Here is a 15,450-nt window from a genome sequence, read left to right on the forward strand (position 1 = left end):
TAGAAATCACATTTACAAACACAATAACATTTATAATAGGCACAAAATAAAATATCCTTAAGTATAAATATAGCTATATATGTAGGATCTATGTGCTGAAAACTACAAAATGCTGATTAAAGAACTAAAAAAAAAATGGAGAGATATGCTTTATTCACGGATTGGGAAACTCAAGAAAGAAAGGATTCAATTCTCCCCAATGTTATCTATATGTTTAATACAATTTCTACAAAAATCCCAGCAGGATTCTTCTCTACATATTGACAAGCTTAATCTAAAATTGATAAGGTAAGTCAAAGGAACTAAAATAGCTATAACAATTTTTAAAAGAAGAATAAAATGGGAGAAACCACTCTATCAATTTAAAAACATTGTAGAGCTACATTAATCAGGACAGTGTGTTAATAGTGGGGAGTGGACACATATTTCAATAGAAAATAATAGAGGGTTCTAAAATAGACTCATGCAAGTACAAACAACTGCATTTTAACAAAACTTAAAAAAAAAATACAAGAAAGGATAGCTTCAAACAATGATGATTAGACTCCATAAGCAACAAGGAACAAACATCCCTCCCAAAATTACTTGCTGTAAACTTCATACCTTATTAAAAAAAGTAACTCATTATATGCCATACATCTAAGTATAAAATGTTCAGAGGATGTGACTATGAAGATTACTACTAAGAAGTTATTTAGAACAATTCTGTATCATAATTGTGGTGGTAGTTACATCAGTCTATCTATACATGTAATAGAATTTGATAGAAATACACACACACACACACACACACACACACACACACACACACACACACACAATTCAGAGCAGAACAATGAAGGAGAGTTCCTGTTGCTCCACATCCTCACAAGCATTCACTGTTGTCTGTGCTCTGGATGTTTGACATTTCAATAAGTGTCTAATTGCATCTCATTGTTTTTTTAAATTTGAATTTCCCTGATGACATATGGTATGGAGCATCTTCTCACGAGCTTATGTTCCATCTGTGTATCTCTTTGGTGAGGTGTCTGTTAAGGTCTTCTGCCCATTTTTTAATCAGTTTGTTTTCATATTGTTTAGTTTTAAGAGTTATTTTTATATTCTGGATAACAGTCCTTTATCAGATATGTCTTTTGCAAATACTTTCTCTCAGTCTGTGGCATGTATTTTCATTCTCTTGATGGTTTCCTCTGCAGAGCAGAAATTTTTAGTTTTATTGAGGTCCAGCTTATCAATTCTTTTTTTCATGGACTGTGCCTTTGGTGTTGCATCTAAAAACTCACCAACAAACCCAAATTTGTCTAGATTTTTTTTCCTATGTTACATTTAGTTTTATAGTTTTGCTTACATTTTGGCCTGTGAGTCATTTGGGGTTTATTTTTGTGAAGAGTGTAATTTCTGTGCCTAGATTTATGTTTTTGCATGTAGGTGCCCACTTGATCCAGCACCATTTGTTGAAAAGACTATCTTTGTTCCATTGTATTGTCTTTGCTCCCTTGTCAGTTAACTATATTTATGTGGTTCTACTTCTGGACACTTCTGTTCCATTGATCTATATTTGTCTATTCTTTCACCAATACCACACTGTCTTGATTACTGTAGATTTATAGTAAGTGTTGAATTCAAGCAGTGTAATGGAGCAGGACCCTATGGGGCCTTCCCAGGACAAACCTCCCCCCACCCAAGTCCTCTGACTGCCTCTTGTCTGTAGAAAAACTTTAAGCAAAGAATAAATTTAATCATAGAAGTAGAAAAATGCAGGAGAAAAGAAAAGCAGTCAAGCAGGACAAAATAATGAGTTTAGTCATTAAACAAAATCAAGGACATTGAGTTCCTCCTCAAGGGCTATAGATAATATTCTGAGCCATCTCCTTTGGGCTGTTTTACAGGTACTGAAAACCCCCAACAGGTGGAAGAAGTTAACTACACTATGACCAGACTGTAGCCATGATATAAGCTTCTCCATCTTGCACAATTTTGAGAACTGACCTCAAGGGAATGGGAACAAACCAACCCTGGAACTGAAGAGTAACTGTACTTAAAAAAAAAGATGATGCTGATCAGACCACTGCATGAGCAATTTCATGATTGTTGGAGCTGACTGTGCTGTTCTGCACCTAGCACACTTCCTCCACCTATACACTCCTGAAACTCCCCTTTAAAAGCTCTTTCTCCCTGATTGATAGTGTGAAGTTGGCTTTTGGACATGAGTCCACCTTCTCACTAGGTTGCCGGCCTCCTGAATAAACCAATCTTTCCTTTCCTACCAACATTTGTCTTTCGAGTGTTGGCTTTCAAGTGACAAGCAGCCAAACCTGAGTTTTGATAACAGTAATATCAGTCCTCTAACTTTGTTCTTGTCTTTCAATATTGTGTTCACTATTCTGTGTCTTTTGCCTCTTTATATAAACTTTAGAATCAGCTTGTCAATATCCACCACATAACTTACTGGGATTTTGATTGTGATTGCATTGAATCAATAAATCAAATTAGGAAGAACTGACATTTTGACAATATTGAGTCTCCCTATCCATGAACATGGAATATCTCTCCATTTACTTAGTTTTTGTTTGTATTTTTTTTATTTCTTCATCAGAGTTTTGTAGTATTCCTCATAAAGATCTTGTACATATTGTGTTAGACTTATACTTAAGTATTTCCTTTGGGGGAGGTGCTAGTGTAAATAACACTGTGAAAAAATTTCAAATTTCAGTTATTCATCACCAGTATCTTGGTTCCTTTTTTAAAAATCAGTTTATTTTCCCTGTTGTTCTAATTGGATAATTAATATTATTGTATATTCAAGTTCAGTGATCTTTTCTCTCTTCTTCACTGTGCTCTTGAGTCCATCCATTGAGTTATTACAAGTATTGCATCTTTCAGTTCTAAAAGTTATTTGGTCCTTCTATTTCTTTGCTGAGACTGTTTTTTTGTTTGTTTGTTTTGTTTTTTTCCATTTGCTTCAAGCAAATTCATAATTGCTCACTGAACAATTTTTATGATGGCTGCTTCAACATCTTGGTGAGATAAGAATATCTATGTCATTTCATTGACATTTGTTGTCTTTTCTCATTTGCAATTTTCCTGGTTCTTCTTATGAACATGATGTTTTATTTTATATGGGCATGTTGTGTATTATATTATAATACCTTGGGTATTTTCAATATATTCTGTTTAGCAGCCCTCCTCTGACATCACACAAGTGGGAGAAGGAGAGTCACTCTTTCATTACTGATGGGTGGGGAGTAGAAATTCAGGTCTCCCACCAGCTTTCCTGACACCCTAGAGTAAAGGGGTGACTCCTTACTGCTGGGAAAAGGTAGGAGTTTCAGATTTTCACTGGGGTCTGATGGTACCACCCTGGCTAGGAGGAGGAGTGGCACCATTTTATTGCTCCCCATGTGGCCTCCACTGACATCTCTGGGTGGGGAGATGCTTTGTTACTTCTGGATGGTAGTGAATATTCTGGATTCCCACTCATCCTTCACTGACACTGGTGGGGAATGGGAAGAATGCCTTGATATCACTGGGGAGGGGTGGAATTCCACCCCCCCACACTAAGCCTCTACTGATACTATGGAGGGATGCTTGTTACCAAAAGACAGTAAAGTTCCCAGTCTTCATTTGGTCTTCTCTGATACCACCCTGGCAAAAAGGGAAGGGATACTTCATTAGAGCAGGGAAAGGGTAGAAGTCTTGGTTCCCCACACTGCTTTTATTGACAAGGATGGTGATGGGGTCACAGTTATTTCCACAATTTAAGGCAGTTATTAGCTAGAAGGTTTCTATCTTGCTAGGTTGCCTCTTTCTTTGCCTTTTAGCTGGAAAGAGTAGGGTTTCCTTGGGGGATTTATTGGCATTTATTGCTAATTGGCATTTCTGTGTCACTGGATTTTCTTCCACCCAGTCTGAGATATATGCAACAAAAAGAAAACACAGGGAACTCACTGCTGTATCACTCATCAGGTTCCATAGCCCCTAGATGGTCTGACTTCCTCTCTCCACTTTTCAGGGCTTTCTCATATTTGTTTTATTTTATTATTTTATTTTATCTTATTTTATTTTTATTTTTACATCTTTATTGGAGTATAATTGCTTTACAATGCTGTGTTAGTTTCTGCTGTACAACAAAGTGAATCAGCTATATGTATACATATATCCCCACATCCCCTCTCTCTTGTGCCTCCCTCCTACCCTCCCTATGTTGAGTCATATGGTAGTTCTATTTTTAGTTTTTTAAGGAACCTCCATACTGTTGTCCATAGTGGGTGTATCAATTTACGTTCCCACCAACAATGCAAGAGGGTTCCCTTGCAGCATTTGTTGTTTGTAGAGTTTTTTTTTTCCCTTCCAACCTCTGGCTGGGGAGACCTTTTATTATTTTTCTGGTCATCCAGGTGGCACTTAGGAGAACCGGCAAAACAGAGAAATCCAAACTTTCATACAATTGGTTTAATTTTTTTTTCAGCAGGAGAAAAAAGAATAAAGTTACAAGATTCTTTTAATATTTTCACAATGTTAAAACTAAAACTGAGCTCTAGGCTATGTGTGTAAGTAAATCTAGAACACAAAAGGGTTAAATAAGATTTTCTCTTTTAAAGATACAAGAATTTAAGCTTTCCTTACATTTAACAAACTTCACAGAACAGATACTGCCGGGGAACAAGCAGTCCCACCCCACCCCCAGCTCTACCATCAGGAAGTGACCATGGGCTGCGAGCCCTGTGTGCGGCCGGGCTCTCCAGAGAGCCTGCTTCCCATCGCTGCTGCCAGGAAGCAGCAGCTGGTGGGGCCTGAGGAGGGCCGCAAGGGCGCCTGTGGCCTCTTCATGATCAGAGCTTGGTGGGGGGCCGAGGTAGGCCGCATCACTGAGGATGGCCAGCTACTGGCCAGAGGGTTGTGGCTTGGTAACAGTGGTAAACATGGGCAGACCTGGCCCCTCTGCCCTGGGCTGCCATAGAGCAATACACCGGTCCAGGTCCTGAAGCAAGAATTAAGGCTGGAGATTTTGCAGCAGATTCCACTCTGGTGGGGGTGTGGTGGAAGAGGAGGCAGGGAAGAGCGTGATTTCCTATTTCAGTATTTCGGACCAAAAACATTTGTAGTTGCAGGTATTAACTGTTAATTTGCAGACAGAGTTGAACAAACACTTGCTGTGGTATAAAAGGGTAAGTTGCTGGGTTAAACTATTCCAGTAGCCTGTGTGCAGGCAGATCCAAACTGCCTCTGCAGGAGCATCCGACCCTCATCGGCCTGGATCAGACGGGGCTCTGGGGCCATTCACCCCTGCTCAGGCTTTCAAGGGCATCTTTCTCCTGTCTACTCCCCCCACCTGATCGGTGATGATTTCCTAACACTGGCAAACAGGCCCATCTCCATCCATCCTCACCGGGCCTGAGCTCCTGCTTCCACTCAACTCCTCTCTGAAGAGAAACACGCTGAGAAATAGGCCCTCCCCCCACCTGTCCGAGCGAGTGTCTCTCTCAAGCTGGGCTACGGCCACGAAACACTGTTCTAGACAGATCAACCTCTGTCCCTGTGACATATGTTGCCCCCCCTTACTAAACTTGCTATGTGGTAGAAGTGGACTGGTTGCCCTTGGACTATGGGGCTGCACAGACATGAGAGGCGAGGCCAAGGCATCGTCCCCTTGGCCTTGGAGGGGCCGAGTAGGCTCCTGCTGGAAGGAATGGAGCTGCAGGCAGCTCCCAGCTCTTCTATTGATTCCTGCTGGCTATGAAACATCTTCTTAAAAAACTTCCAATATAGAAGTCTAGCTGCAGAGGCCAGTTTGTAGGCCACAGTTGCAGTGCTGCAATTAGCCTTATTTGATCAACTGCCAGATCCCTGGACTCGGCAAATGGCAAACCAGAGCCAGTGGGTCAGGGCATGCCCACGGTCGCTTCTCATGACCAAGGGTCCTGTGTAGAAAAGGTGGTTCTCATTCATGGACTAGTCTTGAGTGGAGCTGATTTTCAAAGTGAGGTTACTGTTTCTCTTCTCGTGTGATGAGAGAATTTTTTCATAGCAAGTCAGGTAAATTTTCTTAACCTGTCCCCACCCCCATTTCCTGCTCAGTGGGAGAGTGGGGCCACCACCCAGCCCAGCCACTGGGCCAATCTCAACAGCCTCCCGTGGCCCAGGGATGCATGGCCATCAGGTATCCTGGATACTGGGACTAAGGATAGTGAAGAGGTCAAGGCTGAACACTAACCAGAGCTTCCGGCAAAGCCACGTGCATCGTGGGGACTTGAACACCAGCTTCTCCTCCTCTATTGACTCAGAGTCTCTGTCTGGAACACTTTCCACTTAAGGCTTTTTGTAAGTTTGACTCCAGCAGTGACAGGTATGTGTTGTTTTAAATCCACTAGCCATGCTCCAAAAAAAGTATTCGTCATGTTTTAATTTTATACAATGGCTAGCAGGCACCTTAGTAACCAGCCAGAAATCAATTTCAACCACCATCAACCCCTAAACTACAGTACCAGGCTGGCTGGCTAAGGAAAGGAAACTGACTGGCTGTAGTCTGACGCATGCCCAGTACAAGGTGTCTGACTGACTTTGTCCTAAATAAGGCTAACATTAGCGAACTAAGAACAGCGTCACGTAGCGGCCAAGCTGGCCTTCAGGAGCACATTTCCCCGATGCGCTGGCAAGAGTGCCCCACTTTCCGGTCCAGTTTCACCATTTTCACAATGGCTTCCTCTCGGCCGCGGCCCATGTGGTCAAATGTACAGTCATGCTGCTCGGGGAGGCGATGCAACATATAGAACATGTAACCGCAGCGGCACGATCCCAGTTCCTGTTGCAGCAGCTCCAGTTTGGTTTGGCACTGGAAGCACCCATGTCGGCTTTTCTGTTTAGATCGGCTGGTTTCCTCGGATGGTTCAGTATTCTTCAGTAGTCATGGACGTTTTACTGGCGAAGCCTCATTCTCAGACTGTGAATCTGTACCACAGGATCTTTTGGTTGGTGTGATTAACGAGACATGAGCTGTATCTGTGCATGGCCCACACTCCTCTTTACTTGGTGAAGTTACATTCCGTTCTGTCGGAAGCGGCTGCTGGCTGGGACTAAGAGTTGGCGTGGTTATCGAGGTATTGCTGTTGTCACTGGTGGGCTCTTCGGAAAACAAATCTGATTGGCTGTTACTTGTACTTGGAGCAGAATCATCGTCTGGTTGTTTCTTTTGAAAATCAGCAAAGCATTTGGAACAGAGGTTCATAGTCTTGCTGGACGCCTAGAAGCCACAGGGACAGCGAGGCGGCAGACTGGGCGCTTTGCTGCACTCGCTCCCGGCATCTCCCATGGTGCTCGGTGGTGGCGGCAGAGCTCTGCGGTGGCAGCGGTGGCAGCGGCTGGGCCTGGGCCCCACTCTGTTTGTAGAATTTTTGATGATGGCCATTCTGACCAGTGTGTGGTGATACCTCATTGTGGTTTTGATTTGCATTTCTCTAATGATTAGAGATGTTGAGCATCTTTTCATGTGTTTGTTGGCCATCTGTATGTCTTCTTTGGAGAAATGTTTATTTAGGTTTTCTGCCCATTTTTGGATTGGGTTGTTTGTTTTTTTGATATTGAGCTGCATGAGCTGCTTGTAAATTTTGGAGATTAATCCTTTGTCAGTTGCTTCATTTGCAAATATTTTCTCCCATTCTGAGGGTTGTCTTTTCATCTTGTTTATGGTTTCCTTTGCTGTGCAAAAGCTTTTAAGTTTCATTAGGTCCCGTTTGTTTATTTTTGTTTTTATTTCCTTTTCTCTAGGAGGTGGGTCAAAAGGATCTTGCTGTGATTTATGTCATAGAGTGTCCTGCCTATGTTTCTCTCTAAGAATTTTATAGTCATATTTGTTTTAAATATAATGTCCAGGGATTTTAGCTGTGCTTAGTTAGGATGGGGGGTGGTAGAGAAATGAATCTCTTCCTCTGTGATCTGGAACCTGAAACCCTTTTTTAAAGTGAGCTTTGGATGTTGCTTGCTTTCACAGCCTGAAGATTCTGCCCAGGAAGCTGCCATATTAGAAACCATCTGTATTTGAACATAAGTTTACACTTGATCCTGTAATTGGGATGATTTGTAGGGAATTAGTTAATATAGATTAGGAATAATACCAGTTTCAACCTCAAAGGGCAAAGAGTTAAGTTTAAGAGATGTATGGAGAGGCAGGAAACAGTTGATGGAAGTTTTAAAAGGGCCTTTTAACAGAGTAAATAGATTACCTGTGGCCATGATAAGGAAAGCCATGAGTAGGAGAATTTTTCTATAGGGAAGAGGTTCTCAACCCTGGCTACTCATTAGTATCACCTGGGGAGGTGTTTTTTTGTTTTTGTTTTTTTTAATACTCAGGCTGTATTTCAGAATGATTAAGTTAAAATCTCTAGGTCTGAGGTCGATGCATCAGCATTTTTAAATCTCCCCAAGTGATTCCAGTATAAAGCCAAGGTTAAGAATCACTGCTGTAGGGGTGTTGGACTAGAGTAGGAAGGTTCAACTAATGTTAATAAGAAACTCATCCCATACAAGACAATGGGAAGGTAGAATGAAGAAAAAATTAAACAGTGATTGTCAACAACTAAGGCTTCTTGGAGAAGGGAGGGGTCTCTAACCAACCCCAGGTGTTTTAATCTTTATCCATATGTGTTGTTTAATATAATATAATATTTTTCAATACTGTTACTGATTTACTACTTTAACAAGAGATCTAGTGTTATATAGAGCACGTAAATGAGAAGAAAAGTGCATCATGGTCTGTCTCTTTGTCATTCTTACTTATAGAAAGCTTACTTTCTCAGATACATCTGGAGGATCTGAAAATAATCCCTAGAGGCACGTTTAATGGAGATGATTCCAAAATGGAATTGAAAACATCAATAAAGCCCATAGGTTAAATAATTAAGCCCCTGTTATTTACTCAGTCATATTCTAGTTACCATTTCTGGTTATCTTCTCTGTCCTTCCACTCCTTTGAGATGTCCTGCTACCAAGAGTCTATAGCAAAGCTAGGTCTTGTAAGTTTATTGCACATCAATGTTGGAAGGCTCTTAGAGATCATTGAGTTCAATCTCCTTTGTGTACCATGGGGGAAACTGAGGCCAAGAAAAGTACCCTTTTCTTACTCCATCTAGGGGATGATGAAGGTGAAATAAGAACTCATATCTCCAGCATGATCTTTCAATGACAACATTGTGGCCAAGGAGATAGCATGATCAATGTGGTCCTTCTGATTACATGGGAATGATTAATATATCATGAGCTGATAATATTTTGACACTACTATGTGATACTTAGAGAGACTTAGAGAGTCTCCTAGGGAGACTCTCTGATGTAGCCTCCCAAGCTGGGAACTATGAGAGATCCAGTGGGATAAATTGTATTCTCTTTCCTGAGGTCCATCTTAGGGAGGCAGCTGAGGTATGGTGGGATGTGTTTGTGCCTCAGAGTCAGATAGGCTTAGACTGGAATTCTAGTACATCATTTACTACTGTATAACCATAGAAAAATAATTAAATCTGTGATCTTCTTTTGTAAAATGAAGGTTATATAGAGCACCTACCACCTAGGGACATCATGAGGATTGAATGAAACAAAATATGAAAGTGAGAAAGCACATGAGAGATAACCACTAAATATTGACTGTACTTTCCCCTTCTATTTCACTTTTGCACTATTCCTTAGGAAAGAGATGTTAAAGAAGGGAATTTACTGGCACTAGAAACCACAAGGGAAAAAGGCTTTGGGGATATAATCATGTGACTAGGCAGCTGCTCTCACTGGGGATCCATTTTTTCCAGGCAGGCAGCATTTGAACCAACACACACACACACACACACACAGTTTCTAAGGCCTTAAAGGACTAACTGTTGGGCATACAGAAACTTGCCAATCATGTTGTGAACATAAAGTGAAAGATCATCATACCAGCAGAAATAGCAAGTGTTCCTAGTCCCTAATAAAAGGGTTATTAACAATCACCTAATAATCCCCTATTTGATAGTCTGATGACTTGTTTGTGCTTTAGTCCATCTGTTTACAGAGCTCCAATTTCCCCATGTCCTTCTTGGGTAAGGAGTAGGACTTCACTGCCCTATGACTGGTACAAGCACACACTGACATCGACTCCAACAGATAAGTGATAACACTTCCTATGCCTTAATCACCATTCATAAATTAGAGGGTTAAATCTCTTCCACTGTACCAGCATTCAAAATTTTGAGTAAGAATGGGAGGCCTGGTTGGGCAAAAAGGTCTTTTCTGACACAAAGGCAGGACAGACTCACCACAAGACTTGGCCTCTTACCTGCCAAGTAATTCCCAGTTACTCCTCCTTTATTCTGTGATGGTTCCCTCAAAAAACTCCTCTGTAGCCTGTGATGGTATCACCCAATATCTCTTTTCCTATACCCACCCCTGAATCTATAATAGTTTCCTTTGTTCTTCCTCCTTTGGTTTTGAATGATACCTCCTGTAAGTTCCTTCTAGATGCATCCTTTCTCTTTCCCTGAGGCTATGTAGAGTTCAAAATGAAAAGAACCAAATAGGACTCTAGTTCTGTTTCTTTCTTTTGTCCTAATTGAGTAATTGGGTCGTGTGTGTGTGTGTGTGTGTGTGTGTGTGTGTGTGTGTGTGTATGTGTGTCTGTCTGTGTGTCTGTCTGAGAGAGAGAGAGATTATTTCTGGCAATGCACGTGTTTGGAAAGTAATCAAATTGTTAAACCAACACCAGTCTACTCAGATCGATTATCACAGAATATTTTTTAAAACAGTTTTATTGAGGTGTATTTTACATATGATAAAATTCATCCATTTCGAGTGTGCATTTCAACAATTTTTATTTACTGGTGTTGTAGCAATCATCATAGCTCAATTTTAGAACATTTTCATCCCCAAATAAGATCCCTCATGCCTATTTACATTTACACATTTTCCTTGACTTACAACTGGGTTACATCCTGATAAAGTCATCATATTTGAAAATATCCTAAGTGTAAAATGCATTTAATACTCTTAACCTACCAAACACCACAGCTTAGCACAGCCTGCCTTAAATGTGCGCAGAACACTTACATTAGCCTACAGTTGGGAAAAATCATCAAACACAAAGCTTATTTTATAATAAAGTATTGAATATCTCATGTAATTTACCGAATACTGCACTGAAATTGAAAAACAGAATGGTTGTATGGGTAGAGAATGGTTATAAGTGTATCAGTTGGTTACCTTTGTGATTGCATGGCTGACTGGGAGCTGTGGCTCCCAGCATTACAAGAGAGTATTAGAGCACATATCGCTAGCCCAGGAAAAGATCAAGATTCAAAATTGAAGTATGTTTCCTACTGAATGCTTATCACTTTCACACCATCATAAAGTCAAAAAGTTGTAAATTGAATCATCATAAACTGGGGACCATTTTTAATCCCTTTTCTCACCCCCCAGCCTAAGGCAACAATTAATCTACCTTCTGTCTCTATTAGCTTGCCTATATGGAAATTTTATATAAATGGAATCATACAATATGTGGTCTCTTGTGTCTGGCTTTTTCACTTAGCTTGCTTTGAGGTTCATTTATGACATATTGTGCGTCAGTTCAATCTTTTTAATTACTGAATATTCTATTATATGTATACTTGACAATTTGTTTATCCATTCATCAGTTGATAGACATTTAGGTTGTTTCCACTTTTTGGATACTATAAATAATGTTCCTATGAATATTTGTGTAAAAGTTTTGTGTGTGCATATATTTTAAATTATCTTGGGGTACATACATAGTGGAATTATTGGATTATATAATAATTCTAACTTTAACTTTTAGAGGAATTGCCAGGCTGTTTTCAAAAGTGGGTGTACCATTTTACAATCCCACCAGCAAGGTATGAGAGGTCCCATTCTCCACATCCTTGCTAACATGTTTTGTTGTCAGGATCATAGCATATTAAAGATGGGAGGAACTTGATTTCTCTAGCTCTTAAATAAGATTATAGTAAAGCACAGCATTCAAAGTTAAATATTATCTCCTTAGGTGCTTCTTTAAATCCAATGAGACTGTAAACACAGACTCTGAAATGGACAGGTAGTGCTTTTAAGAGATAATAATCCAGATGGTCTAAATAGAATATGCTTGTATTTTTTTAAAGAATATTATAGTCAAAATGAAAATACACACAATCTCTGAGAGATTTTGCAGACCTCACAAGACATGTGTACAATCCTCTTAGGGCATGGAACCTGTTTTAAGAAGTATTAGTTTAGACACAAGAAGTTCTAGTAGATCTGTAGCCCAGAAAAAAAGATAAATGTCATAAGCAATTCAAAAATATAGAAGGAGAGCTTGGACTTTAACCCAGACCTCTTGGGTGGCAAGTCAGTGGATCCTACCATCCCTGGTGATGGATCCACTGAGAAGAAACACATTTCCTTGCTGTACTCACTGAGCAAAGACACACCAGCCAAATGAGGCACCTTGTTATTTGAAAGTAGAGGAATAAACAAGGTGTTTGGATGTATTTTTCTTTATTGGCTAATATGAAATATTTCCAGAGCATCAGAAATAAAATGTAACTCTGCCAGTAGCCACATATGCATATGGCTCAAGATTGAACAAAATCTCTACAAATAACTGATTTAGGAGGGAAAAGTAATTAAAGTTTACCTACATTCAATGTAAAATACCAGACACCTTCTAGTGAGGCGAGCAGGGGGTTAGGTGCATAAGAGATTATCTTCCCAGTATAGTAGGGTTTGTGTTGTGGAGAGGGTGCTACAGTATTGACACTGTTACCAAGTCTGGATCTGAGAAACTTGGAGGAGAAAGTTGCTCTCCTAGGCTCCTCCTTGTCAAAATCCAAATCCAGGTATACAGAGAAGAAAATACAAAACCGAAAAACTAAACTTATCCTCAGTAAATACCTCCCCTCCCTTACAAGCAAGAACAACTTTCTTTTGCTAGTTCAAATATAGACAACTCGACTCATGTCCTTTGTGCTTCCACTGACCAATAACTGCCAAATAGAAAAGATACATGAAAGGAAGGCACTCAAAGATGCCCATACTTTAAAAGCAATGAAATCTTTAAAAACACTCCCCAGGAACAAATGCTTGAGTGTGACATTTGCCATGGCCAAGCAGCAATTATAAGGAAAAAAGCATGCTTCACCTCACCTCTACCCAAGATATCTTAAAAAGCAAAGTAAAACATTTCCTTAGTCCAATTGCTAACTACAATTTATTGACTTCAAAATGAAAGTTAGAACCAAGGTGATGCTGGGTGTGACTTGGGATGGTCACACAATGTTCATACTATGAGGACCTTGCTCCTGGTGGGCACACCTGTGCACTGGGGTAGCCCCAGCAACCAAGGCTGTTGTATTAATTGCTACAGAAAATATCATTGCTAAGAAGTTATTCTGGGCTGGGTATTCTAGCCAGAAGTTTCTTGTCTTGGATGGGTCTCACAATGAGCTTTGCAGTAATTGTGTTTATGGATATACCATTGGGGAATTTTGCTACATGGTTGCTGTTTTTTTCTGCAATGTTGCCCTCAGTGCCACTATGGTAACTGTACCATCTTAAAGCAGTTGTTAAGGGGAAACAGTGGAGAAAGCCCTGGTCTGGGGATCAGGAGACTTGGGTCAGACTGATCTCTGGCCTGACAAACCACATATATAATATGAGCTGTTTTACTTTTCTTCAAAAGGGATATAATAACACCTTATTCGGGGGTTTGTGAGGATGAAATGAGACCATAAACATAAAAGAGCTTTGTAAATTATAAAATCTAGAAAAAGCATAATGAATAAGGCTGGCTGTAACATTTTATCATATTATTGTCATTATGACTGTGACAAAATCAGTACCTTTGCCATAGATGCAGCAGTGTTAGACTTGGGCTTGAACCACTGCCAGGCACATGGTGACCTTTGAACACCTAAGGCCTGCCCAAGCTAAATCATCTTCTTTTGGATACTAGTTCTTGCCCTACCAGAAGCTGCAGACATGACTAATTAGAGCCAGTGAGATAAGAATAAACTGTCCCAGAAAGAAAAGAACAGAGAACCTAAAGGTCAAGGCCTAAACTCTTGGCTCACACATATTTGCCAATACCTGTGTTAAGTCAGGCTGCTTGGTGCAGGCTAGTAATTCAGTTGCTTCTAATCCCCAGTCCAGTACAATGGGGCCTGTTTACTTTTTCCCAGGTGTTTTTAGCACCCTGACCAATGGGTTGTCCCAGGAACCCTTAATCAATATTTGTAGATGAACTGTCCCCAAAGATGCATTTAATAAAATCCTGAAAGCAGAGGTTTTGTGGTAGAGAGCATTCATTTGCCAGGGCTAGGATCTAATGAAGTGCACATGCTATTTAATGTACTTAATTAACCACCAAGTACTTGTGGGACAGAACTAGCTGTACAGGCCTCAGAAAGATAGCCAGATAATAAAGAAGAATACAGCCTCCAAGTTGCTTGTTCCTTCCTGGTCATGAGATGTATAGGTAGGAATTAAAGCAAAAACAAACTTGGAAAGAATCAAATGGGAAGGGGTGGTGGGAAATCTGGGATCCAACTGACATGTTAGTAGAAAGTGGCAGTGGGGCTCCCTTCCTCTCCCCACTCAGCTACTCCTAAGTATATTGGAGGGTATCTTTGGAGGACTGCTGCAAGGTAGTTTGGGGAAATCAGGCCCCAGAGGGAAGGTCACCTTGGCTCAGAAATTTTCCATAAGGTTCCAATAGGGCAAATTCCAGCCCGGCTCCCTGCCAGAGGTGGAGAGTTATAGCACTTCAAATAAAAGGTGAGGCCCAGGAGATCCACAGGGAAATTATTTGCCCTGCCCTATGCTGCATCACAGGACCATCACTCTTCAAACATGCATAAGATCTTCCAGCTAACCCAGGGAGTGTGGTGAGTCTAGAGGGACCTGGAAGAAGGCAGGGGAAACCTTGTAGGCCATAGGAGGTAAGAGCTATAGGGGAGAGTAAAGCCAAACAATACCCCAAAAGACAAAAAAAACAAAGAAACCTTCTCCATCCTGGATGTGGATGAAGTCATGTGCTATTTTTCAGTGGAAGACTACACTGCTGCCTCCGTAGCACTTAGACTATGAGGCCAGCTGTTTTTTCTGGTGGTGGAGATGAATTGCCTTATTCAATCTCCTCTCTCTTCCCTATGTTCCTTAATGATACTTTAAGGGTTATTTAGGCAGTGTCTAGTGGATAGAAATAACTAGTGCCCTCCAACACCTCTGCCTGTCCTTCTGCCATAGCCAAGAACAGTTTCTGCTCTAACTGCCCTTCCCTGGCTCTCTTCTCAGCCATGGAATCCACACTTCAGTCTGGGGGTAGGAGTGTGGAGCACGTTGCCTTTCCAAAATATGAATTGCTTTGGGTAAGTTACTACTCCCGTCTAGGACTCAGGTTCCTCATCTTTAAATTAGGCATGTATGAATGAACTTTTT

At 40.7% G+C, this 15,450-nt stretch overlaps 1 pseudogene; it reads right to left on the reverse strand.

Moving 5' to 3' along the window:
- Window positions 1–6,610: 6,610 nt before the first annotated feature.
- LOC102979326 (AN1-type zinc finger protein 3-like) lies at window positions 6,611–7,310 on the reverse strand (annotated as a pseudogene).
- Between the last annotated feature and the right edge of the window lie 8,140 nt (window positions 7,311–15,450).

This window comes from Physeter macrocephalus, chromosome 21, assembly GCF_002837175.3.
Source record: "Physeter macrocephalus isolate SW-GA chromosome 21, ASM283717v5, whole genome shotgun sequence".
NCBI classification, from domain to species: Eukaryota; Metazoa; Chordata; class Mammalia; order Artiodactyla; family Physeteridae; genus Physeter; species Physeter macrocephalus.